At 38.3% G+C, this 14,872-nt stretch overlaps 1 pseudogene; it reads left to right on the plus strand.

The window, feature by feature from the left end:
• Nucleotides 1-686: 686 nt before the first annotated feature.
• On the plus strand, nucleotides 687-2,267 carry LOC143596977 (protein CANDIDATE G-PROTEIN COUPLED RECEPTOR 7 pseudogene; annotated as a pseudogene).
• The last annotated feature ends 12,605 nt before the right edge of the window (nucleotides 2,268-14,872 follow it).

Genomic DNA, 14,872 nt, shown 5'->3' on the forward strand with positions numbered 1-14,872 from the left:
TGACACTTTTCAAATAGTTATTCAAATTTATTTATTACTAATACAAATTTGGAAGCAAACTGGTTTTTATATTCTAAATCCTTATATATAATTTAAGATCCCTTATATATCTTTCTTTAGTTTGAAAATGTTACATGTAATGGTAAAGCTAATGGTATTTTAGACTTTAATTTGGGTATATGCCTCTACTTACAGTTAGTGTTTGCTTGTATTTGTTCACACTCGTTTATCTTCAGTTGTGTTCGTTTGTCTGTCAATTGTTTGTATAAACGACAAACACGAGTAAGAACATCACTTTAGTGGAAAACAATGTATGATACCCTCTTCAATAAAACAAGAGACTCCATTAGTCGGATAAATGAGGGAAAAAAAAGGTATTCATTCTTATGGGTAAAAAATAAAGGATGAAGGGAGGAACTTCCTTGCATCTAGGTTCTTACCAGGGGTTGGTGTCTTTTTAATAAAATATGGCCGTCTAAAAAGAAAAGAAAAAAATCTAATCATAAGTAAACGTTGAAAACAATAGTTTTCATTGAAATTAAAATATATATATTTAAGAATAGAACAAAAAGTCCACGGATGCAACAACATCGTGGTTTCCAAGGAACCCATCACGTCCTTACCCACACACACACACACTCTTGACTTGAAAACCCACCCATGCCGTCCAGCTCTTCTGTATTTCTCCCAATTAAACAAACTCCCCCCTAATCTTAATCTTAATCTTAATTTGAATGCTAATGGCCTCTCTCCAACTCCAACTCTCGTTTTTCATCCTCCTCTTCACCTTCACCTTCACCTCCGCCGACATCCGGTTCACCGAGATCCGATCCGACTCCCGGTCCACCATCCCCATCTCCGAGTTCGGCTTCACCCACTCCGGCCACCTCCTCCTCAACCTCTCCCGCATCTCCTTCTCCCCACCCGCCCCCAACCTCTCCAGGATCGGATTCTTCCTTTCCACCCGGGACGCCTGGGCCCACGCCCGCCAAATCAACTGCCCTCTCGACTCCACCGCCGTCAAGCCCGTCTTCACTTTCAACCACACCACCACCACCCCTTCCTACGACGTCACCGATGCCGATCACTTCACTCTCGTCTTCGCCAATTGCGCTGGCGACAACAGCCTCAAAGTCTCCTTCGACGTTCTCTCCGTCATGTACAACCTCAATAACAATATCCGCGATTACCTCCCCGCCGGTAAAACCAACCTCCCTTCGATTTACTTCTTCTTCTTTTTAATCTATGTTTCGCTTTCCGCCCTGTGGGTTTACACGCTCTACCGGAGGAAAACGTCCGTCTTTCGCATACATTACTTTATGCTGTCTGTGCTGTTACTCAAAGCCCTGAATTTGTTGTGCGAAACCGAGGATAAATCGTATATCAAACGCACGGGAACGCCGCACGGCTGGGATGTTTTGTTTTACATTTTTAGCTTCTTGAAAGGGATTACGTTGTTTACTTTGATTGTGTTGATCGGAACGGGTTGGTCCTTTCTGAAACCCTACTTGCAAGATAGGGAAAAGAAGGTGTTGATGGTTGTCATCCCGTTGCAAGTGGTGGCCAACGTGGCGCAAGTGGTGATCGACGAGACGGGGCCGTTTGGGGAGGACTCCACTACGTGGAGGCAGGTGTTTTTGTTGGTGGATATTATCTGTTGTTGTGCGGTTTTGTTTCCGATTATTTGGTCGATTAAGAATTTGAGGGAGGCCGCGATGATCGATGGGAAGGCGGCCGTGAATTTGATGAAGTTGACGTTGTTTAGGCAGTACTACGTTGTGGTCATATGCTATATTTATTTCACGCGGGTGGCGGTTTATGTCTTGGAGACGATCACGTCGTATAGGTATGCGTGGACGAGTGTGTTGGCGGCTGAGTTGGCGACGCTGGCGTTTTATGTGTTTACGGGGTATAGTTTTAGGCCAAAGGTGCATAATCCTTACTTTGCGATTGATGATGAGGATGAGGAGGCTGCGGTTGAGATACTGAAGCTTGAAGATGAGTTTGAGCTATGAGGTTTGTTAATGTAATTGTGAAGTTGGTGAAATATAGTGTGTAAAATCATTGATGATGAAACATATATTGGGAGTTTTATTGCTGTTTTGTTTTGTGCTTTGTTTGTAAGTTGTAAGGCTCATGAAGAAAGTATAATTAAAGTTGTTTAGGCCAAAAAAGGTGTAGTTTTGGCCCAAAATTTGGTAGCTTGATGGTAATGTCTACGTGAACATGAACATGAGAATGTTTAGAAGTCATGTTTTTTTTGGTCCCTGGTTGGTGAATGTGGAATTGGGGTCTTGGTAGTTGGTGACACCACTTGAATTTATCTGTTACATTTTTTTAGAATAATAGAGATTCTATAAAAACTAGCAACATCAGAAAAAGAAGTTGAAGGTTACATAGAAAAGGTTGAAGGGCAACAGAACTCTGATAAGATCCAATTTGTTATGCTTTGTAATTGTCAGTTGTTTATGGTGGAAATCACCAAACCAGATGTTTTGCTTGAAATTGGAGAGTGCGGTATAGTTTCCCGAGGGAACGTCAAGCCAAACTCTGAAGTGAGCGTAGGCCTGGTTAAGACAACATAGTTTGGTCAGCGGGACTCTTCAAATTGAAAAGTATGGTGGTCTAAACAGTAAACACAAAAAGAAAGTCGTTCTAAAATGATGTTTGCTTTAAAGTGTTGTGTTATAGGCTTATAGCATTGAAAATTTGTATTTGTGGAAATATGATTTCGACTTTAAAGGATGATGTATGAAAACCTTTATGGGACAGTTTCATATACATCTTATTCATTTAAGTGGAGATAACAAAGTAGGGTGTTTAAAGTCCAGCTTGATTGGGCCAACGAAAATTCTTGACCGAATCACAAACTACGACTTGAAAACTACAAACCAAGTTGACAATGCCGGATATGATAGATAGAACAGTGTGTCCTTGGTGTTTTAAAGACTATCTTTGCTAGTGGACTACCAACTCAGTGCCACACAAGGTTTTTTAAGGCAAATACTTTGATCTTTTATGTAATTACTTCTAAAAATTATACAATCTTTTTATTTGGTTCAATGACTTTGGTCAACTATCTCAACTCTTTCTTGATCATGCTTGTCTAAGTTCAAGTCTCCAATTCAAGGTAACAACTTAATTATTTTTTGTTAGTTATCCCTTATGTGTTGCATTATTAGTTTTTGTATCATGTACATTTTTTTGATTTAAATATAATGAGATAATCTAACAAAATTATCTTTTAGGTTTGGTTCTTGTATGCGTAAAATGAACCTAATGGAAATCAATCGAATTTGTGACCACTAGCCGCCGTAACGATCGAGTTTTTGTTTCAAACATGTTAACAACGGAACTATTTTTTAGGTTTAGTTCCGAACCATAGCAAATATAGCCGATACTAACTAAATCCGCGTTGACTCGTCGCTACAACGACCATGTTTTATTGACCGAATAAACTTTGATTTAAATATTTTTTTTATTGTTATTTTTTGTATTATATGCTATACGAGTCACTAATATTATGAGTGTTTAGTAGTTTATGATTTGGATTTAATGTCTGTACCAGTACGAACCTAACCGATCAGAATCGAATCTGTGCCCACCCGGGGGCGGACCTACTATGGTTGTAGGGGGTCGGCTGACCCTTGTGAGAAAATTTCTTTTAGTGCTATATATATATTAAAATCATGTTCGACCCATGTAAAACTGTTAAAAATGCAAGATGGAAAGAAAATATTGAAATTGGACACTTTAAAATTTCCGGTGACATGCAGAAGATGCCGGAAGTGAATGGTGAGAGTGTAGGTTAAGAGATGGAAGAAGATACAATAACTAAAATTACGAATTAAATTTTTTGAGATGTGTAAAAAATAGGTAGCCTGAAAAGTGAAGTAACTGTGTCATGGTAGAATAGAGTGAAAGACATACATAAAATTTATTAGTTATTTTTTTTCTATTTTAATTAATATAGATTGATATATAATTTTTCGTTTATCCCTTGCTAAATTTACTTTATTTCTTTATTATTTATATTTATTCCTTTTTACGGTAGATGGTAATTTATTTTTTTCTATAGAAATAAAGGCTACATGAAATCATGTATAGATCATGTGACCTGCTCCAAATTGAAAGATGGATTTTATTTTAGTTATGTATTTTTAATGATGTTTGGGATGTAATATTTTGTTTGATTGTCCTTTTCTTTTATACGATCTGATCGAAACGACCGAATTAGACTGGGAAAAAATTTATATAGCAATTTAACCTGACCCAAACGACCGAACCAAACTGAAAAAATTAAATACTGAGATCCTATATTAGTTTGGTTTGTACTTTGGTTTTGGGTTTGTTAGTTTTACGTTTGAGTTTGTATGTAAACCGAGATCCTAGTGATCTCGGTGGGCTTTGGGATTTTGTTGGCTAGGGTGTAGTCCCTATATATACATGCTTTGTATCTAGGGTTAAGGTTGGTCGTTCATAATCATTGTTGAACGAGATAGTTTGTGTAAGTTTGTGCTTAAGCACCTGACGTAATATACATGTGCTTTGAAGCATCTCTTGTGTGTTCTTTACGTGCTTAATTATTTCTCTTGAATCAACTCGTGTTATTTTCCGCATAACAACGAGATCGTTGATATAACGTTGAAAGATCCGTTTCTAACGAATTACAAATGGTATCATAGCCTATTGACCTATTCTAGGCTCGGTTGGTTGTGATATCATAGATTCAAGGCTTTTGTGTGTTGATCTTCTTGGTGATTTTGGTGTTTGTTTTTCTGGTGAACAATACGTCGGAGAAGGAAAGAGATTATTGGGGTGAAAGATTGAGCTATATTTGGTGAATATTCAAATCCCACTGATTGTGGGATTTAGTTGGTTGCCAGATTTAACTGATCAACGACACTCTCGGGCAGTCTTTATTTTTTTCGGGGCCATTTAAGAGTTCGGCCTCACATTCTGAGTTCCTGGGAAAATTATCATCATTTTCGGCTTGATTTGTATGTTTTCGGTTAAACTCAAGAGTTCTCGGGCAAATTTGATCGTTCTCGGTCACATTTCAGGGTTCTCGGTCAGAATTGGGTGTTCTCTGTTAAATTTGGTTGTAACATTTGTTCTCGATCAAAGTTTGTTCTAGGTCAGCCAATGTTCTCTGCTAATCATCCTAGTTCTCAGCTGGACCATTTACTTGGGCCTTATCAATTTTGGGCCTTAGTTTAATTAATACATCACTTGGACTTTGTTTACTCGACCAGTATCATTCTTATTATTAAAAATAGACCAGATAATAAACGGATCATCTAATGCCACACTGCATCAAGAGTTGGACTCTATAATGGGAACTACTACTCGTATACCTCGTTTGTTGTCTCATGAGGGGTTTAGCGAGTGGAAGTTCAGGTTTGACAAAATACGTTAAAATGAAAGATGCCAAGGTTTGGAGAAGTATTGTTAAAGGTCCTCAAGTTATCACGTACCAACATGAAAATTATGAGGAAGTTGATGTGAAACCTGTTGTACTATATGATGATGCTGATTTTGAAAAGGTTGAAGAGGATGACAAGGTGCTTTCTACTTTAACTATGGCACTCTCACCTGAGATTTCCTTGGGGTTTAGAGAATTACAATAAGCTAAGGCACTATGGGAAGCCCTGACTGAAGTGTGTGAGGTTAATGACGATATGAGGAGAAGTCATTAAGATCTTTTGCGACAGAAGTTCAACATGTTTAATTTCATTCTGGGAGAATCGTTGGAAACTCAGCTGCATAGGTTCATAACCCTTGTGACTGAGAAGAGATATGCAAATATCAATCTGACAGCCGCTAAAACAAATAATAAGCTGGTAAATTACCTGCCTCAAAGTTGGGATATGAATGTCGCAGTGATTAAGAAGACGAAGGATCTCAACAGGCCAACTCTATTAGAAGTTATGGAAATCACCAAGGCTTGTGACATGGATGACAAGCAGCGTGCCATAAACCATGCAAACTCTTACTCTTACAATGCAGCAGGCTACATTGCTGCTTCCAACAATGCACTCATTTCACAAGACAGCTTCTCAATGTTCAAAGCTAATCAAGGGCAACATAATCAGCAGTATCAACCTCAGGACAACATTTCAATTTTTAAATCCGCTCAGGGTCAATTCTCTCAAGCTCCACCGCAACCGGCTCCAGTGATCTTTTCTAAACCTGCTCAACCATTTGCTGCTACTGTTAAACCTCAGACATCTGCTGCTTCTTCCAGTCAGCGTCCAGTCAGATTCCTCCTATTTCAAGGGAAACTCAAGAAAACATTGCTTTAATGGCGGGGGTTCATGAATTTCTACAACGCCTATCTTGCCGGAGATCTGGTTCAACCAGTAGTAGCTGTTGAGCTTGATCAAATTCATTCTGATGATGTAGAAGAAATGGATATCTCTTGGCAAATTGTCATGGCAGTGTTTCGAGCAAAGAAAATTACTAAAAGAACGGGCAGATTCAACTGGAACGAGCCAGCAAATCAGACGGTGGGATTTAACAAGGACACTCTAGGTGTTACAACTGTCACGAGCCAGGTCACTTTGCTTGTGAATGCACTAATCCAGCAAAGGATGGGAACGAGGTATGGTAGCTCAACAGTTCTCCTAGAATGATCAGATGGAAACTCTCAGCTTAGGTAATCAGACTGCAAACTTTGCTCGTGTTGAAATTGCTGAAGAAGAGAATGGTGTTGAGGAACAAGTTAGGGAGCTTCAATTTGCTTTCATGGCTTTCACTCCCTCCAACTCATCTAAGGTAAGTTCTCAGTTATGTTCTCAAGTTTGTATTAATAAAGTAGATCTTTACAAATCTCATAGCAGTAACCTGATTAGAGAAACAGAAGCAATAAAATCTGAAAATTTTACTCTTAAGAAAAATTAAAAAGTTTTCAAAGATAAAATTGAGGCATAGAAAAAGGATTTTTCTAAACTTCAATAAGATTTTAGTATAAAATGATGTCATCATCTGGATGTTAAACAGAAAATTGCTGAGTTAACTGCTGAACTGAAAGCTTCTGACTTAGAAGTTGTAAATTTAACTAATAAATTCAAACGAACTGAACTAGATTTTAAAAAAATCGAAGGCTCCACTACCGTTGTTAACTCCATGATTGAGAATCAATTATGGAGGAAAGAAAATTTTGGTGAGGGGATCGGGTACAGTTCTGTACCCCCAAAAAGCAGGAAGAAAGGGTAAAAACCATGAAATATGGTAAGAACAATGAGAATGGAAAAGATGCTCCTGATTCAGTAAAAGCTACTGAGTCAACCTCTGGGGTGAATGATACTAATGCGTTTACTTCACGTGCATATGAAGTAATTGTCGAGGATTGGATTGATGAGGATGATCATTTGCCTGTTTTGAATAATAAAGACTTTGATTCTTATATTTCTTTAAATTTACCTGTTTTGAATTCTGTGACTTCGGATGTATGTGTGGGCTCTTTTTTTTAAAAGCAAAGACAATTGTGTGGTTGATTCTTTTAAAACTTTGAAATCTTGTGATGTGTTTTTAAATAAACTTGATAAAAATAAGAATCCTCATAAATATGTATCACCTAAGTTTGTTAAAGAAGGAAGCTCAAGTGATCAAACGTGTAATAAACCTAGAAATAAGTCAGGTGGTAAACGCCAAGTAAAGCGAACTAGCTCACACAACGAGTCCAGACAAGGACTTGACCACAATAAATTTCACATAAAACATCAAACATGTTTTAATTGTGGTACTCCTGGTCATATTGCGAGAAATTGCCCAAACCATCCATATGTTCCATATTATGGATACTATCAGAGGAATATGCCTCAAAATACCTATCAAAGAGAATCAAGATATTATAAGGCAAATCCCTCTGACGATGACTGGAAGAGAAACAAGGTTGATAGGTTTAGTCCTCATCAGACCAAGCCTAACACGTTTCAGAAAGGTGATAGAAACGATGCTTCGGTCGCAAGAACCAACTCAGTTTCTGGATCGAAACGAGTTAGGAAGGCAAAGTCATCTGTGTCTCCCACTCGTAAACCAGAGACTAAGCCATCCATTCATACAAACAACAACAAATCTTTTAAAAATAAATATGAATGGCTGCCTAAATCTCCGGTGATCAAGTCATCAAGTTCCTTATTAGATGATCGAAAAGACATGTCATGGCAACCGGTGACAACTCTAGATGAATCAGGTTCACCCAGTGTTACTATGGATTGGGTACCAAAAACTAACCAATATCGCACATCGTGCAGGAACAACTATGGAGGAATATCATCAGACCTTGATATGTTGATAGTGGCTGTTCCAGGCACGTGATATGAGACATTTCTCAACTACACGATATTCAGATCTTTACCGGTGGGTATATTCCTTTGCGGGGGGGGGGGGGGGGGGAGAAAGGGAAGATTACGCAAAAGGGTGCTGTAAGTAATGGTGTTCTAAAGTTTGAAAATGTTAATTTTGTTCCTGAGTTGAAACACAGTCTGTTGAGTATCTCTCAGATATGTGATAAAGGTTTTTCAACCCATTTTACCAACAAAGAGTGTTTGATTTTGAAACCTGGTATCATCATACCAGAAGATTGGGTTCTGGTTAGATCACAAAGAAAAGATAATGCTTATGTGATCGACATGAACAAAAATGTTCCTCATGAAACAACATGCTTGTTTTCAAAAGTGTCAGAACATAATGCTATGCTTTGACATCGTCGTCTTGGTCATGCAAATATTAAAAATCTAAATCTTCTTACTAAAAACGACTTGGTGCGTGGTTTACCCGTCAAAGATTTTGTTACTATTGAAAAATGTGTTTCTTGTGCTTTGGGTGAACACAATCCTAAATCTCATAAGCCAAAACTGGTTAACACCATTTCATCAATCTTTCAGTTGCTGCATATGGACCTGTTTGGTCCCGTTCATGTTTTGAGTCTTTCTCGCAGCTCTTATTGTCTTGTTATTACTGATGATTACTCACGTTTTACTTCGGTGCTTTTCTTGTCAATAAGAGTGAAACTATAGAATTTATCAAACGCTTCGTGGTGCTTATGGAGAATCAGCTCAACTTAATGCTGAAGGGCATTCGATGTGACAACGGCACGGAATTCAAGAATTCTACACTGAACTATTTTTGTGCCGAAAAGGGGGTGCTCCGACAGTACAGTTCAGCTCGGACACCACAACAAAATGGTGTTGCTGAACAGAGGAACCTAACCTTATTGAGGCGACAAGAACCATGTTGAGTGATTCAAAGCTGTCATTGTTTTTCTGGGCTGAGGCTGTTAACACGGCATGCTACGTTCAAAATCAAGTGTTGATCAACAAGTCTCAAATGAAGACTCCATATGAGATTGTCTATGGTCACAAGCCCACAGTTGCACACTTCCGGGCGTTCGGCTGTCCATGAACTCTGCTGAATCTTGAATTGACTCCAAAATTTGAGGCCAAAGCTGATTATTGTTACTTTGTTGGATATTCTGGTAGTACATCCTACAGAGTTTACAACAAGTCAACTAAGCAGATAGTGGAATCGTATTATGTGAGCTGGCTGGAAGAAAATGAAACAAATGCCCGTGTCGGTCCTGACTGGTTATTCGATTATAATGAACTGTTTAGACCTTCAACATATTTACAGTTGTTGATACAGAAATCTCGGGTGCCAGAGTCTCAAATTCTATTGATGAGGAAGAAGACGTACTTGATGACACTCACTTGTCTCCAGTGTTGGGTATTGATCCTTAAGAGTCACTAGATACCACTTAGCCATTGTCAGACAATCAACAAGATAAGGTTACCGAAACTGTGTCTTCACCAACACCAGCTATCAACACTCCATCAATTGAGGGGGAGAGTCCGAATCGTCAAATTTTCAGAAGTACCTTATTCCCAGATGTCATTCCATATACATCGCCAGTACCTCATACTCACACAGTACGGCGACATCTGGATAGAAGAACCTCACTGAAATCCTTGAAGATATATCAAACTTACCTTCCACCAGTTCTGTTCCCGGGCATTCAATTCCATCAAGAATTCAACGAGATTATCCAATTGACAATGTCATATTCCCTCTTGAAATAGGTGTGTCCACCAGAAGCCAGACCGGACACATCAACAACTGTTTGTTATCTTGTTTCATTTCTCAGATAGAGCTGAAGTCAGTTGAAATGGCACTACAAGAACCAAGCTGGGTGGATGCTATGCATGAGGCGTTAAATCAATTTGATAAGCTCAAGGTTTGGAGATTGGTTGAGTTTCTAGTTGGAAAGAAAGCGTTAGATACAATATGGGTTTTTTGCAACAAGCAAGATGATACGGGGGTTATAGTTCGAAATAAGACACGACTTGTCGTTCGTGGTTTTCGTCAGGTTGAACGATTAGACTGCACTGAAGTGTATGCTCTCGTGGCTCTACTTGAGGCTATTCAGATTTTTCTAGCATATGCCTCTTACATGGGATTCACAGTGTATCTAATGGATGTCAAAACATCGTTTTTTATGGAGAAGTTAAGGAGGAGATTTACGTGGATCAGCCACCGGGGTTTGTCGACTCAAAGAATCCAAATCATGTCTACAAGTTAGATAAGGCACTGTATGGTCTTCATCAAAAGCCTCGGGCGTGGTATGCAACCTTGACGGCTCATCTTTTGGGTCATGGTTACAAGAGAGGAACTATCGATCAGACTCAGTTCCTTAAAATTGTGGGGAAAGATTTGATTCTAATTTAGATATATGTGGATGATATCATCTTCGGATCTACAAGTGCTACTTTGTGTTATGAATTTGAAGAGGTGATGGAGAAGAGATTTGAAATGAGTTCACTGGGGGAGATGACAACGTTTCTGGGGTTACAGGTCCGTTAGAGTTCGACGGGAATTTTGCTGCATCAAGGAAAGTATGTTGAAGACATGTTAGCAATGTTCGAATTTCAAGATTCCAAGAGTGCAGCAACTCCTATGGGGGAAAGACCTCTTCTGTCGTCTGATCCTGAAGGGAATCCCGTAGATCAAACATACTATCGATCAATGATCGGATCCCTGATGTATCTTACCGCCAGTTGCCCTGACATCATGTTTGATGTCTGCCAATGCGCCCACATCCTGGCTAATCCTAAACACTCTCATTTAACTGCTGTTAATCGTATTTTCAGATATCTGAAATGGCAACTGAAGCTAGGCCTTTGGTACCCCACAAACTCAGATTTTGATTTATATGCTTTTGCTGTTAGCAATTATGGTGGAGATGATATTGACAGGAAATCCACATTTGCTGGTTGTCAATTCTTGGGCGATCGACTCATTTCATGGCAGTGCAAGAAACAACAAACGGTGTCCACGTCCACTGTGGAGGCTGAATATGTTGTTGCGTCAGCTTGCTGCTCACAGGTTATCTGGATGCAACACCAATTGCTGGACTACGGTTTAGAATTTCTTGACACCCTAATCTTTTGTGATAATGATGCTGCCATTGCTATTGTTAAAAATCCTGTTAAGCATTCAAAGACCAAGCATCGATATCAAAAATTTTTTTATTCGTGACTTTTACGATCGGAAATTGATTCATCCTGAGCAAGTTCACACTGATAATAATATGGCAGACTTATTAACAAAACCGATCGGAACAGCCAGATTTAGTGTGCTTGTTGGGTTTCTTAAAATGCTTCGTTTCGATGATTGAGTCTTTTTGAGGTTAAATTTGTACAATTTTTTTTAAATTTTGCACAAATTTAAGGGGAGAAAATTAAAAAATTCAAAAAGAGTGTGTGTGTGTTCTTTTATTAAATATATAAAAGTATAAAAAAAATATTTGTTTTAAACACTCTCGCTTAAAATCATGTCGGATGCTCAAGTTTGAAGGACATATACTTGCATATGTTTGTCATGTTATCTACTTGTAGACATACATGATAGCCATTCACCTAAAGACTGAAAGCATCTGGGGCGATTGTGATGTGTTTTGTTTTAATTCTTTCGCTTAAAATTTTGTCAGCTACTCTAAGTTTGAAGGACATGTATTTATATATGTGTTTGGTTCTGTTATTTATCTTTAGATATACGGGATAGCCATTTACCTAAAAACTAAAAGTGACTGGGGCAACCGAGTTTAAAAAAAACTGTCTTATGTAATTCTATGGGAAGTGATATGATTATTCAGTTATGAGCTAGTTAAAAGCTTTAAATATTTTGAAATGAAAATTAAACCAACCTTTGGAAAATGAGAGGAAAATTGATTTTGTGTGCCTAACGAGTGAAGTTACTAGGCTTAAAAGGCTCTAGAACAGTCACTGATTTGCATGGTAGTTTTCCATGATGCATAAAAGTTGAAGTGATATAAACTAAATATGCTAAACTTACTGTGGAGAGTCATTTTGTAGAAATGTGCATGTCTCCATATACATCTCTCCGAATGATAGGTAGGAAAGTTATTACACAGTCATACACGGGCCCGTTAGTGTCTTGATCTCCAAATATATTATGTCTTTGTTCTTTTATTATAAAAAACAAATTGTGAATAGTATATATAATATTAAGTTGCAAAAATTTAGTTTTTGAAGCTTAAATGGTCAAACTAGAACTACAAGGGTGGGGCACTGAAATAAGTCCTAAACACTCTGAATGAAAGGCATTTAAGTCCAACGTTCAACCTTAAAGCTTATATTTTTACTCGTATAAAGAAAATATTTTGATAAAGCACTAGGGGGTTGGAGTCAAATTGGATGATCTGGGGAAAGCCAAATACGCTTTGAGAAGAGATATGAGACATCACAGGTCCATGGGTGATTTCCATCTAAGATTTATGCCAAATTAAACCTAACTCGTACCACTGATGCAATGAAAATCATGCTAAGTCTATTGTGCCTGCTATCAACCTGTCTCTTTATGTCATAATAACGCTGAACATGAATATTTGTGAAACCATATTAATCAATGTGATTCCATGTTCGGATCTTTTCTTTAAAGGCTACGTTTTTATCGAAACTGAAATCTGATCCCAAAAGGTTTGTCAAATTGTAAGAAGACCGAGTGATTAAATTTTGCTTTATTTGTTATTTTTGATCTTTGTTATTTTTGAAAAGGGTAAATTTTGTTTTTATCTTTATTTTATTTTATTTTATTTTTACCTTTTAATTACTCTGGTCGAAATGGATGCTATAAGGAATTGATTTTAAAACCATGGATCATGTCCGTGTTGGGTTTAAGACCGATTACAGCCCATGTGACCCTTAAAATTGATTTGAACAAAATATCTTGGGCCTGGCTTCTTTTGGCTCTCGGCCCATCAGGGTTTTCAGCCCGTCTTAAATATTTTGATATATATAAGATCTTTTCTGCATTATTGGTTTACACTTTTCAATATCCTACTCTCAAATAATTTCTAAGCCGAAAACCCTTGGTAATCTTGTGCTTCAAGCTATTCAGATATCATTGTGCAAGATAATCTCGTGATCTTTCTTAATCAACAGGTAAATCAATGAGTGAAAAAGGAATCTTCTTTCGGTCGATCATGAACTGTGTATGGATGATTTTGAGGGTTGAATGTCACTAATGTGATAAATAGTGATTAGGATAGAAGTTGAAATGGTTGTGAGTTATGTGCTTGACGGGTGATAAATATATGACGTTGCAGGATTTCATTCCATGGCAGATCTTGCTATCTTGGAGAAGATGACCCGGATTTCAAGGAGAAACTCAAAGGGTTATTCTCAGAAAGTTTGACCGAAAACGTGTGGTCAAACTAAGGGTTCTCGGTTGACCTGTTGACCGATAACTCCCTTTGTTGATCGAGAACTCCTTTGAGTGACAGAGAACTTATGTTCTCGGTGGATCTGGACAGAAAACACTAACTTGGACCGAAAACTCAATGTTTGGACAGAGAACTCTCCCCAGAACTGAAAACTTATTTTAAATTGACATTAATTTATATTAATGACCATCATTATCTAAGTTTACATCCTTGGTCCCAATACTCTTAAAACATTAAATATTGATCCTTATAATATTGTGTTATTGTTAATTTAAGTGGATGGTTTATTAATTTGACTCGTTTGTTGCAGTGATGGCTGATGAAGCACCTTTGAAGTTTGTCTACACTCATAACATAGATGGATGCTTGTATGATCCACCCCTGGTGCATAAAGAATTCAAATCCATTATCGTGGGGCTTAACACATGCAGGATTTCTCACGCTATACGAGAAACTCCTGCTATATGCAAGCAGATGGTGACACAGTTCTGGAACAACGCCTCCATAAATCAATGGGGTGCAGGGGTGATTCGTTACCATTGACTCCAAGATTCAAAAGAAGTCGGTCTTCATCTTAGAGGCCATCATTCGTGAGGTATTGTTGTTTGGTGATCAACCAGACTATCCAACAGGATATCCAACTGACACCGCAACTGAAGTTGCACTCAGGATAGGATATGAAGGATCCTACCCTCCAGCGATCAAGAAATTATTTCATCCATACTGGAGGTTCTTGATTCACATGTTCTTCACGTGTGTGTCAGGACACAAGGGGGGTTCGGACGAGATTAGCCACATTTAGATGTCGGCCGTGGCTGCTCTGATCATGAACTGGAACTACAATTACTCTAAGTCCGGGTTCGATGAGATGATGAACAATCTGAAGGGGAAGAAGAAGGAGATGTTTCTTATGTACCCGAGGTTTCTACACAATGATTTTTTACTACCATTACCCTGATCTTGTCAAATCTGTAGAAATGCTCGATCTAAAAGCCCTGGGTCCCAATACCTTTGGGCTAATGAAGCAATCAAGGAAATGATCAAAGGTCGTATACAAAGGCCTTCACCCACTGGTCAAGTTTGGAAGGTTTGCTGAGACTGAGGCTTCTCCGGCCAGTGCCTCGGTTG

Source organism: Bidens hawaiensis, unplaced genomic scaffold (genome assembly GCF_021521415.1).
Source record: "Bidens hawaiensis isolate Kalapana, Puna unplaced genomic scaffold, B.hawaiensis_p1.1 tig00047440_1, whole genome shotgun sequence".
Classification (NCBI taxonomy): Eukaryota; Viridiplantae; Streptophyta; class Magnoliopsida; order Asterales; family Asteraceae; genus Bidens; species Bidens hawaiensis.